Here is a 13,231-nt window from a genome sequence, read left to right on the forward strand (position 1 = left end):
TTTTGTTTTCTTCTACCCAGTAACACGGGGGCGAGAAGGCTGCGCTTATTGGCCGAGGCCCGGTGGCCGGCTGGCCAATCGTGGCGGCGGAGCCGGAGCTGGGGAGGAAAAGGGAGAGGAATGAAACGTGGAAAGTTGGGGAGGGGCGCAGGAGGGCGCATGCGCTTGCAGCTCCTGGGACTGGCTGGAGCGGGAGCTGAGCGGGAAGCGGGAGTGGGGGTACGTTGGGAGGCGTGGCGGGATGGGAGCGTCGGGCACTGGGCAGTGCTGGGGGATGGGGACAAAGATGAAACTACCTAGATTCAGTGCACCCATTCTCCTCGCACGGCGTTCTGCAAACTCGGCTGAAGCAAAGGTTTTCAGCTTCCTGACGGTCCCTGCCTCCATTTATAGACACTCCTAAGTGTTCAGCCTGTCGGATTCCTTCTCCCTCTGGCCCCTGCTCTCTCCAGGGAGAGAGTTTCTGCAGATCCCATACTAAGAAGTTACTCTCAGCGAATCCCCTCAACCCTCTGAGATAGAAATCATTCCCATTTTACAGATATAAGACAGGCTCAAAAAGTCTTTTAAGTCCCTTTGCTAATCATGACTAGCCAAGCCTCTGGCGTTCAAACGCACACATTCCGGACTCCCGTGCTGGGGTTCTGGGCCATGGCTACAATTTCTGTATCGAAATTCCCAGATCCCCTGGCTGTTCTCTGTGACCTTTCCTCTTGGCTGCGTTCGTTTTGGCTGGTCCTTTCCGTATTCTTTCTCGGTCGCTGTCCCCTGAGGTAATAACCAGAACCTTATGCTTCCTCTGTGCTCCCAGGAGGGGATTTAGCCACTACCTCTGATTAGATTTTCCAGTTGTTTGATGGGCAACACATGAATGATTGCTTGGTCTCTCCAGAACCCACTGTCTAATTCCGCACAAGCCAGCGCCTTCCCCTGGCTGCCCAGTCACCCTGCCTGGGAATCATCTCTAATGCTACTATTTCTCTGCACAAAACAAAACAAAACAATAAACCTTCACTGGCTTCCCATTGCCTCTCTTGAGTGTCAGCACCTGGGTCGGTCATTCAAGGCCCCACTATGTAACTTAAAGACTTTCAGGCTGTGTCTCCACACATCTCTGTACATGCTTCCCCACCCCCTGCTAGTTATTTATATATCACCTTGAACTGTCTCTCTCCTCTTACCTCTATCTCTGCCTGGCGCAATCCTGTCTGTGCCTCATGGCCCTTCCTGGTAGTTTTTTATTTTTGGTTTTTGGGTTTTTTTTCTTCAATTGGGGCAGGGGCTTGCTCTGTCGCCCAGGCGAATGCAGTGGCACCATCACAGCTCACTGCGGCCTTGACCTCCCTGGCTTATGAGATCCTCTCACCTCAGCCTCCTGAGTAACTGGGACTAGAGGCGCCCCTCACTATGCCCAGCTAATTTTTGTGTTTTCTGTATGGACAGGGTTTCGTCATGTTGTCCAGGCTGGTCTTGAACTCCTGGGCTCAAGCAATCAACCCACCTCTGTCTCCAAAGCATTGAAATTACAACCGTGAGCCACTGTTGGTGGACTCTGGTAGTTTTTCTGGAACCTCGTGATTTGATATGATCTTCTTGCCCCTGATTCCTCACAGTATTGGCTTGTCACGCCACCAGAGGCACTGATCACATTCTACCTGATGTTATTTTTTCTGAGTCCCTGTCCGTGTTTAGGGAAAGACCTGTGTCTTACTCATCTGGGTTTTGTTATTGTTGCAGTCGTTGTTTTGAGACAGGGTCTTGCTCTGTTGCCCAGGCTGGAGAGCAGTGGTGCAGTGTCGGCTCACTGCAGCCTCCACTTTTTGGGCTGAAGCCGTCCTCCCACCTCAGCCTTCCAAGTAACTGGGACTACAGGCATGTGCCACCACAACAGGCTAATTTTTTGTATTTTTAGTAGAGACAGGTTTTTGCCATGTTACCCAGGCTACTCTCAAACTCCTGAGCTCAAGGGATCTGCCCGCCTCAGCCTCCCAAAGTGCTGGGATTACAGGCGTGAGCCACTGTGCCTGACCCACTCACCTGTTATTATAGTACTTAAGATGCCTTGTCCATTTATTGTACCCGTGCAATAAATACACCTTGATTTGAGTTTACAAAGATTCTCAGCAGTTGGTGGTCATCCTCATCTCCTGGGCAGGGGCTTCCTGGCATGGCCAGTATCTGAATTAGTCTCATAACTCATGTTCACTTTTTAAAATCAGAGCTTTCCAGACACTCAGTTTGGTTTTGTTTTTTTTCCATTATCTGCAGCTGTGTCCTTTCTGCGCTCTCACCTGTACTCTACTGATCAGTGACTGCTGGCTCCTTTGTTACCATCCTTCTCTTTCTCCACATTTTTTCTCTTCTCATCCCTTTCAGTTCCCGACCCTTTCCTTCTTCCTCACATCTTTCATTTACTCACTCATTGAATGTACTTACTAAGCACCTATGGCATAGTCAGGCTATGTTGAGTAGGAATCCCAAGATCTTTGAGATAAGGAAATAATGGGATATGATTGCCAATTTTATTTTTATTTATTTGTTTTTTATTTATTTATTTATTTATTTTTAAGGCGGGATTTCACCATGTTGGCCAGGCTGGTCTCGAACTCCTGACCTTAGGTGATCCACCCACCTCGGCCTCCCAAAGTGCTAGGATTACAGGTGTGAGCCACCGCACCCGGCCATGATTACCAATTTTAAAAAGCATCTAAAACAACCTCTTATGTTTTATCAAATTGCCCGAAAGTACCCATTAGGGAGTAAAATGTTCATGTCCTTTTTGTGTATCATCTCAAGCAGTACCCATGATGGCTGGGATTCCGGAACCCACCTTTGAGGAATGCTGCCATATTTACGTGTGGTTGACAAGCTTGGGCCAGACACCCAGGAAGTGGGGTTGTAGTCCTACCTCCACCACTAACTTTCTGTGAGAACTGCAGCCCCTCTCAGGACCTTTTTCTTTACCAATAAAATTCAGAAATTGGGCTCAATCAGTAATTCCCAAGGTATTTTCCAAAGAACACAAATGTTGTGGAACTTCAGTAGATATGCAAAAAATGTGGGAGGGATTGTTCTATGGTCAAATGGTCTTGGAAAGAACTTGTTTAAACAAAGATAAAACTGTTTCTTTACCCACAATGCTTCTCAGTGTTTTTTGTTTTGTTTTTTTGAGATGGAGTTTTGCTCTTGTAGCCCAGGCTGGAGTACAATGGCACAGTCTTGACTTACTACAACCTCCACCTCCTGGATTCAAGTGATTCTCCTGCCTCAGCCTCCCCAGTAGCTGGGATTACAGGCTCCTGCCACCACACCAGGCTAATTTTTGTATTTTTAGTAGAGACAGGTTTTCACCATGTTGGCCAGGCTCATCTCGAACTCCTGACCTCAAGTGATCTGCCCGCCTCAGCCTTCCAAAAGTGCTGGGATTACAGGCATGAGCCACTGAGCCCGGCCTTCTCCGTGTTTTTAACAAGCTATGTGCCTTTAGCGTATTGGGAGACCAAGGTAGGAAGATCAGTAATGTTTCCTACCTTGTGTGAACACAGAACCTTTTTTTTCCTCAAGATACCCCAGAAGCAGTGTTACTTAGAAACCAGCTTGGGAAATATAAATGACAGCCACTGTCACCAACCTTTCTTCCAGCTGTGTTGAACACTAGTCACCTGTACCTTTGCAGCTAAACATTAAAAAAAAAAAATTTTTTTAACAATTAGCTGAAAATGGAAAAGTAGCCAAGTGCCAAGAATTTTTGTCTACTAAATCAATCCACAAATATTTTAATGTGTGCCTATTCTGTGACAAGCACAGTTGATTCAGCTACGTTCTTGGCAAAAGGCATTATTCTGCTTTAGGGTAGGTAATATCTGAAGCCTAGAGCTAGCTGCCCAGGCTTCTGGGCCACAACATACATTTTCATTTCACAATGTAATTGTCACAACTAGGTTTCTGTTACCTGAAGCCCTGTGCCTATGGGCTTATGTTAATTTAGCTATTAGATGACAGAAAAGGAGAGATAGCCCTTCCCCTTAACTCACTCTATACAGAACAATGGAATTGCAACTTCCATTTTGCTTAAGAATGATTCTTTCCAAGAGCTTAGAGAGGAAGGGAGATCACAGTTGCCCAGAACAAGACAGCTGCTCAGAGGTGGCAACAGAAACTCTGTGCTGTGAACAGTTAGACATTATGTACCTCATCTTTCCTGTACTCCTCAGGCTTAAGCAGTGTTGAGATACTTGGAGGGACACAAAGCGTGTTTGGTTTTGTTAGGGGAGAGGGTGGGATATAGTTCCTATTTTTCACCTCTTAAGAGAAGTTAGTCCTGTCCCTACTAGCTGTGTTGCTTTGGGTGTTTCACTTCCTCTCCCTGGGTGAATTGAATGCTTCGATTTTCTGTGCTGCAAAAGAAGGAGGTGCCCACTGCCGGGAGTCCATAAGCAGCCATTCCAGTTCTGATACCCTGGGATGCTGAGCAAGCAAGGTACTGAGTTGGTACCATGGGAGTCCTGGAAATGGGGCACAAGAGATAAAAGAGATTCATGCCTGTAATCCCAGCAGTTTGGGAAGCCAAGGTGGGTGGATCATTTGAGATCAGGAGTTCAAGACCAGCCTGGCCAACATAGTGAAATCCCATCTCTACTAAAAATACAAAAAAATTAGCCAGGCCTGGTGGCACATGCCTATAGTCCCAGCTATTCAGGAGGCTGAGGCAGGAGAATCTCTTGAACCCAGGAGATGAAGTCCGCAGTGAACTGAGATCACACCACCGCATTCCAGCCTGAGTGACAGAGAGAGACTCTGCCTCAAAAAAAAAAGAGTTTGCCACTTTTGGCAGAAGAGGATTCTACTGGGTATGGGCAGAGGGAATGTCAACCCAGAGGCTTTCTCTGCATGCAAAGTTCATATAATATCACCTCCCTCCATCCCAAAGGCAAAGTAATGGCTGGTGTGGGATTAGGAGACTAATGAATTAATTTGGGTAAATTACTTGAAAATGCACAGTTGAAGGCAAAAGATGAGCACCTAAATTTACTAGTGTTGCCCTTGGAACTCTCCAAGACCTTTTCATTCTTTGGGTAAAGCCTCATTTGAGAATTCCTTTTCTTAATAAGCAATGTTCATGCCCCTAAGTGAGACTGAGAAGGGTTAGTCTTTCTGGGGACTAAGGGTAGGTGTTAGCCCACTTCCTTCCTATGAAATTTTAGATGCTGCTGTCATTTGCAGCAACTTCATCTACCTGAACTGACATCTTGTCTCCTTTTGTCAAACCAAAGCCTGAATTTTGGGAATTCCTGTAAGGCAGGAATTGGACTTTAGCACAAATGGTAAAAGACATAAAACATGTTTTGAACAGAGAGTTGCATAAAAAATTCTTAATAATAATACTGATAGCTGACATTTGTGTTGCCTTAAGATTTACTGAGCACATTTGCATAGACTTTCACTACCTCCCTATGATGTGGACAAGATTCTGTGCTTTAAACATGAGGGAAATGAACCTTGAGCACGTCACTGGTAATCATGGGACTTTATATACTGAAAGGAAATTTGGGGATCCCCTAGTCCAAACCTTTTATTTAACAAATGGAGAAGCAGACCCAGAGAAGTTAAGTGAGTGGCCTACAGCCACACAGCTAAGTTAGTAGCTGAGCCAGAAATGCATTTGAGATCTCACTGCCCAGCCCTGTAGGGAACATGTAGACTAGGAATCCAGAGTCAAAGCACAGAATCTGGACTTTCCCTCACACATCTTGAGCCTCTTGAATGAAAGTTAAATTCCTGAGCCCTAGAGCCTCCTGGTGTCAGATGAATCCATCTGAGGAGCTGAAAGTGGGGAAAAGGGAAAGGGTAGTGGGGGTTGTACAATGTTTAGAAGCTGTTCAAGAGGCATTTCTAGTATGTCTTTCCTGGGGTAAAAAGCATAGAGTAATGTGAAGCGTAGTTCAAAAGATAGATGCAATATTTTACTATAGCATGTACCAAGAAAAGCCGAAAGACTACTAAGGTTTTATTTCCTCAATTCAGGTTTCGAAAGATTTTCTTAGTACATTTGTCTTTTGTGGGGTTTTCCCCCATCAAATCACACCGACTACTTTAGAGATATAGAAAAAAAGCTCAATTAACATTGAGGAACTCCAGCAAGAAATCTTCCCGCCACCATACCCCCCCCCACAAAAAAAAAAACACATTTTACCACATCTCCTATACCTGGCCTAAATGCTAAGCCTTTGAAAACTCCAGCTCATTAGACTTTTGCAATCACAGACCATTGAGCCCAATGCTTTTCAGCGTTTATTATAACTGCCACACCCTGCATTTAATTGTGTTGAGTCAGGGTAGAGAAGTGCTCCTCCAATTGTATCTCTGGGGGTTTTATTTGCATTCTTCTGGAACACTGGGTCCTGGGCTAGGCTTCACATGTCTCAGAATTAATCCTCTTTTCTCCAGCTGCCCTGAGTGCACATAGCTGCCATCATGCCCTCCTCCCCTCTATATCTGCAGTGTCATCTTGCTTCCCAGACAAGGAGGTAGAGCCCAGGGAGCCTGGTATAGAAATGAGGAACTTTTCATTCTGGAAAATAAATGAAATGAATGATCTTGGGTTGTGATTAAGACAGCGAGATCTACAAGGAAACACAAACAGAGAAGGCTAGAGAAGGGCAGGGATAAAGCAGGGTTGGGGGTTGGGGGGTGGCTCAAGAGACTAATGCTGGGTGGAAGTTAATTAATGGAACTAATCGAACTGCTATTTATTTTGAGCAAAAATAAATAAATAAAAGTAGTGGCAAGAGGAGAACAAGGGAAACCCAAGAAAGATGTTGCTTTTTGTTATTAAATGTTTATGATAAAAATGAAGCTAGCCCCGTGGAAAGTCAGAGAAAAGAAGAAAGTCCCAGGAGATGACCTAGTGAAGACAACTTGCTTAGATAACAAATGAGCAAACCAAGGCCCAGAGAGAAGTGATGTGGCTCCCGGCAAGCCACAGACAGAGCCATAGGACCTCATTCCACTGCCAACAACGGCCTTCCTTTTTCCATATGGCTCTCTGCATGTGTCTTGTCCTTCTGCCCTGTTTTTTTTTTTTTTCTTTCCAAAAAGCTAGGAGGACAGTGTCCAGAAGGAAAAACTAGGACTGGCATTTGTAAACAACAGCTCCAGGAAATCCCCAAGTACTGTAATTGAAGTAACATGATTGACAGTCATTCAGTACAATTGACAAAGCCAGCATCGAAACAGGAACTAGCAAGGAACAGGCCACCCTCCAAGAACCAAGAGTTCAAAAGAAAGAAAAAAAATAACGCTCGGGGACAACTGAAAATCTTGCTACCATTTCTTGTGTTACATAGGTCTATGATATGTTTTGTTTTCAGAGAGCGCTCTTTGAGGGCACTGAATCTAGCTCAGTGATTTACTGGTTGACTTCAGAGGGTGCAAGAACACCCTAAAATTTTCCATGAGTTTTATTATGAATATGCATTTGATGCCACAATGGGTTGTTAAGTTTTTCCCATAAGACCCCCAAAAGAATCATGTCCCAGAAAAGACCAAGAACATCTAGAATATGTTTCTACCTTTATGTTATTACATTTTATTACGTTTGGGCCCATTTTCAGAGTGGACGTTTGTATGGTAAATACATCTGATAGCAATAACTAAAGCATACCCTGAGAATGAACCTGGATGACAAATGCCCCTGAATGTGTGTTCTGAGCTAGGGAATCTGGGAGGGACCAACCAGGAGATTCATTCCTTGTCTGTCAGGAACATCTGAGCCCCCAAACCATCCTGTGAAACATGGGCTGTACCGGGGCTTGAGGCCCTGAGTTTTGGGTTGAATGAAGGTTGCCAGGTGGAGGTTGTGAGGGAAAGGATGCTAAGTGAAAATGATATATAAACTGCATGCCTTTTACAAGCAATTGTGGTTCTTCTGTCCAGCCGGCCACCACTGCGCCATGTGGTTATCCTGTCCAGCCCATCACCGTTGGACTCTGTCTCCTGTATGTAAGCCCCAACCAAACCCCATGTCTCATTTGCTGGCTTTGGGTCTCTTCTTAGGCCTTTTGAACCTGGTGTCATCCCCACTGGAGTAGATAGCGGTTCGACACACCAGTGTTTCATCAGGAGAGACCACTAGATTTTCCTTTCCTCTGAAAGTCAAACCAGGTGCAGAATCAAAAAGTAACAACAGGAAAACCAAACAAAATTGGTTTTTAAGACAGCAGTGGCCCTAAAAAGAGATGGATTGTCATCTTGGAACACCCCACAGTCATTCCAGTCACGCCTGGCACCTACCTCGCATTATGATGACTTCAGTGGGCCAAAAATATAAGCCGAACCTCCCAACATTTCCTAAAAAAAGTCATAGCCCCGTTACCCATGAGTGTATCTTTAAAAAACTCTTGAATTTATTTAAGAGAGGAAGCATTACATGAGGTCTCTCAAAATACGCTCCATAGATGTTCTACCACAAAAGGGTTCTAGGATGAAGTAAGTTTAGGAAAACTGTTTATCATCTCCCCTCTTAGAAAATCACAATAAATAACGGTGTTTTAAAGGCTCTGAGACGTTCTGTCATAACCCATTCAATTTTTCTTAACCCCATGTTTGCTGTTCTTACCTGACCATAACACTCTCTTGTACATAGTGTCTATTAACATCTTATGGAATACATACTGGAAAACACATTTAGTGGACTGAGATTTGGACTAGAAGGCAAGAGGTTTGGATTCCAATCCTAGTTGTGCTACTAACTGGATGTATGACCTTGAATAATTTGACTGTTCCAAGGGCATAGAATTTAAAAGTTTTCCAGATTCTTTCTGGGGCTGTAATCTATCCAATATGATCCGTGGGTTGGCTGAGATCTGGTCTAAGATTCTTCTTATAACCGTTTTCCACAATTTTTCTTCCAGGAGACTGCGTGGTACAATTATTTCACTTATAAGCTACCTTCTCTTAAGAACTCTGTGGAGAGATAAGGCAAATATTGAGGCACCAGAACAGAATGGAACCAATGCTGTAAAGCTGGGTCAGCTTTATTCAGTGGGATGAATATGTGTGGTAGGTCCATAGCCATAGACCTCAGCAAACACAAAGGCAGCTGACTGGTGGCCATGTGCATTTGATGGGGTTGATTTTTTGGAAACTACACAACCTCTTTGAAGCCAGCCAACTGTGATCACATAACCTTAAAGAGAAAATGCCTCTTTCCAAAAAACCAAAGTTATTATCACAGGTATTGTTACTCTGTGGGAGAACCCCCTATCTCAGAGAAAAGGAGGGTTGACTACAGCTCACCTTCAAAGGCATTTGAGTCAGTAACAGCCCTGACAGCAAGCTTTCCCAGGGAATACTAGAGGCCTGGGAATACTTTAAGTACCACCTGTAAAGCGTCTTAAGCTCTTGCACAATTATTATATGTTGTCCTAATGCGTCACCCAGAGAAGTAGCCCGGGGTGACACATTAAGACTATATGTGCTTTCTGCATCCTAGGCACAGGATGTTTTATAAAATTTCCACAGGCAGATCATGGGGAAGACATCTTAAAAAGCAGAGGCTGCAGGGCTGCAGGCAACAGGGCCAGAGATAAGTCAGAACTTGTTCCATGGAAGGGTTTTTCTCCAGCCACCACTGTGGCAGTACATCACGTCTTTGCATTGAGGTGGGGCTACATGTTTAGGCAGGCTGTGCTGTGTGCAGCTTCCTACCTAATATAAGGAATCTTCTAAAAATGAATCCATATCATTATCCCTTTGCTCCTTGGTGCCTCATGAAATTTAGACAGTTCAGCAAAGCATACCTGTGTCTTTCCAGCTGAACGTTGCCTTGTGTTTAAAAGCCTGGGCTCAGCAAATGGAGTACTATACACCTATATAAAAGAATGAGGAAGACTGCTATATACTTCAATAGAAAGCTCTCCAAGACTGCATTAAGTACAAATCAGTGTTAATATATGCCACTTTTGGATAAGAAAGAGGGAATAAGAGTATTTATTCAGACTCATTTATATTGACATAAACACTGAAGAATATATTTAAAAAAAAAAAAAACAGATGTAACTGTTTACATCTCTAAGGCAGGAGGCAGTTGGTGCATGTGGGATATACAGAGACCAGCAGGAGATGCCAGGAGGGGAACAAGTCATATACCTATTCATATTATTGTAATTTTTTAACATATTAAAAAGCATAAAAGCCTGGGCTCTGGAATTAGCAGAACTTGGTTTGACTACTTGCTCTCCTATTTCCTAGTTTTGAGCGAGTTATTTCACATTCTCTGATCCTCAGTTTCCTCACCTGTAAAATGGGGATAATTATAGTATCTGTTGAATTAGGGCTGTTGTTCAAATTAAATGAAATAATGTTTGTAAAGTACTTAGTTGGATGCTTGACATACCGCAAGTATCTGAAAATAATAATAATGCTTTAATTGCTGTTGATATATATTTTTACTTATTGATGTCTAACAGATCCTTCAGACTTAGGCAAAAAAATGCTTCTTATGAGAAGTCTTCCCCAGGCCAGGGCAGAATGAAGAGCCTCTTCCTCCATTCCGGCAGTGATATGCCTATCTGTTATCACGCTGCTCTCCCAAGCTCAGCTCTTTGTTTTGACATCAGTTGCCCACTGGACTGTGGCCTTCTGAAAGGCAAAAACCTTGCCCCTGCATCAGGCATATCGTAGGTAGGTGGTTGTCCATAAATGTTCGGTGAAAGACTAAAGGAACTAATAAGATTTCTATTTTTTGTACAAGAGCCTGTCTGAGGCTGTTCATGGAGTTTTGCTTCCCGTTTTAGCCTGGCAGATGCCTGCCTGTCATTTGCTAGGTCTGCGTGGAGTTGCTCAGGAAAATGAACTGCCATAAGCAGCCCTCAGCACTTGCAGTTCACGCTTGAGTTTGCTGTGAATTTGCCAGGAGGTGAACTGTGACAATCTGCAGAGGCCTCCCAGGAATGGCAGGAAGCTGAAGCTCTCCAGGGACTGTAGTCATGCTGGATCCTAGGCAGAATGTGCAGGCTGACACTCCAGCTGCCCCAGGCTGAGGCAGAATCGATGCTTCTGCATCACCCCAGGGGCCAGTCCCAATAACTCCAGAGCTGTTTCTGCCCTCCTTGAGTCTGCTTCTCTGGGGTGAGGCCTGGTTCAGAGGAAGAGCAGACAAAAATAAAACCAGAGTGACAACATGCTGTGCAGGAAGTTGCAAGTCTGGGAGCCAGAACAGAACACAGGTACCTGGGTGACATACCACAAGAAAAGTTGCCTGAACAGCAGACCGTAGAACAAAATCGTGACTGTATTTGCATTTGTGGTTGTGGCTTTCTTCTTTTAGGAGTCAGGTCAACAATACCTACTGTTGTCAAGCAGATCTAAGCCCAGGGTGGACCTCTGCCGCTAACAACAGGTTGAACTTAAACAAGAAGCCTCTCTGAGCCTCACTTTCCTTGTCTGAGAGCCATTGGGAGAATTATAGAAAAAACATATACTAAGGGATCAAACATTTATAAAATAAATATGTGTCTTTCCTTCCTGTATTATTGAGCACTACTGAAGGTGAGAAAGACAAGGCTTTCACAATCTTACTGTAGAGAAGCATGTACCACACACATATATACACATACCATACACCACACACACACCCCTATACACACCACACAGATACACACACACACACACACCGATATACATGCTAAGTTTAGAACGTTTATGAAGCAAAGCTAGCAACAACAGAAGAATTTGACAGTTCTTCCATTGGCTCCTTCCTAACTAGAAACAGATTGCATTCCCTCCAGCTGTTTCTGGGCCAAAGTTCCTCTAAATGTGGGTCTACTCCTGGTAATTTCGTTTCCTTTTCTCAGTTAACAGTCATGTGACACCATTGCCTGGGTGTCCTCTGAAGCCCTGGCCTTTTTTCTGTTCATAAATCTAGGAACAGAAGCAATGCTTACAAAAATGTATATGGACTCCACCGTTTATTGAGTGACTGCTGTGTGCCTGCATACTCCTTGTCTCTGATCCTCATCCCACCCGGCAAGATACTGCTATTATCCCCTCACACGACAAATGAGGAAATTAAGGTTTAGAAAGGTCAGAAAGATTGCCCAAGGCCTCACAAGCAATAAAGGGCAGGCTTGAGATTGGACCTAAGTGATCTATTAGCCAGAACTGTTTCAACACAAAACCCAATTCAAGCTCTTAAGGGGTTCCCAGTCTGCTGCCCTAAATACTGCCTAGGCCATTTCTCTCTCAAGTTGCCACTTGGGTCCTTCTTGGCCCAAGCTTCCTCTCCTCCCCTTTTCCCTCTTGGAGCAGATTCCTGCTGGCAAAAGGCTGGCAGCCTCCACTTCCCTTGCCTCCTGCCAGTGTAGGCAATGCAAACTTCTCACTGGAGAACACCATGCCCTCTGGACAAAGGCTCTGTGTGATGTTCTAGGACCTTCCCGACAGCCCTTCTGTGAAAAGACCCAGCTGGAGTAGCTGTGCTGCCAGGCCTTGGATGGGCAGAGTTCATAAACAGCTTCTCTAGCCATGGGGTTCCAAATGCACCACCAAGCCAGGCGCTGTCTACCTCAGTGCCCAACCAACCCCAGGCCTTGGCCAGCCAGAGCCCTGTTCTGGGAAACCAGCAGGGCAGCAGGATGTTTAGGGGTTGAGGCTGTGAGTGGGCTCCTTCACAACAGAAAATGGGCTTCTGAGTCAGGCAGACCCTGCTTTAAATCCCAGCTCTACCACCTTCTACCTGCCTGATGTTAGGAAAGTGGCTTCTAGCCGAGTGCAGTGGCTCACATCTGTAATACCAGTATTTTGGGAAGCCGAGGTGGGCAGATCATGAGGTCAGGAGTTCAAGACCAGCCTGGCCAACATGGTGAAATCCCATCTCTACTAAAAATACAAAAATTAGCTCAGTGTGGTGGCACACACCTGTAATCCCGGCTACTCAGGAGGCTGAGGCAGGAGAATTGCTTGAACCCAGAAGCCGGAGGTTGCAGTGAGCCGAGATTACGCTGCTGCGCTCCAGCCTGGGAGAGGGAGCAAGACTAAATCTCAAAAGAGAAAAAAAAAGAAAGTTGCCTCTGCTACCAGAACCTCAGCTCTCTCAGCTATAAATGAAATTCATAACATCTACTGTCCCTAGCCCAGCACTTGGATCTCAGTCTCCTCATCTCCTGAAATAAAAGAGTTGGACCACATGACCTTGAGGTTACTATCTGAAAAACTCTCTATGCAGGCTGGG

Source organism: Aotus nancymaae, unplaced genomic scaffold (genome assembly GCF_030222135.1).
Source record: "Aotus nancymaae isolate 86718 unplaced genomic scaffold, 86718_ANA_hifiasm-v0.15.2.pri h1tg000010l, whole genome shotgun sequence".
NCBI classification, from domain to species: domain Eukaryota; kingdom Metazoa; phylum Chordata; class Mammalia; order Primates; family Aotidae; genus Aotus; species Aotus nancymaae.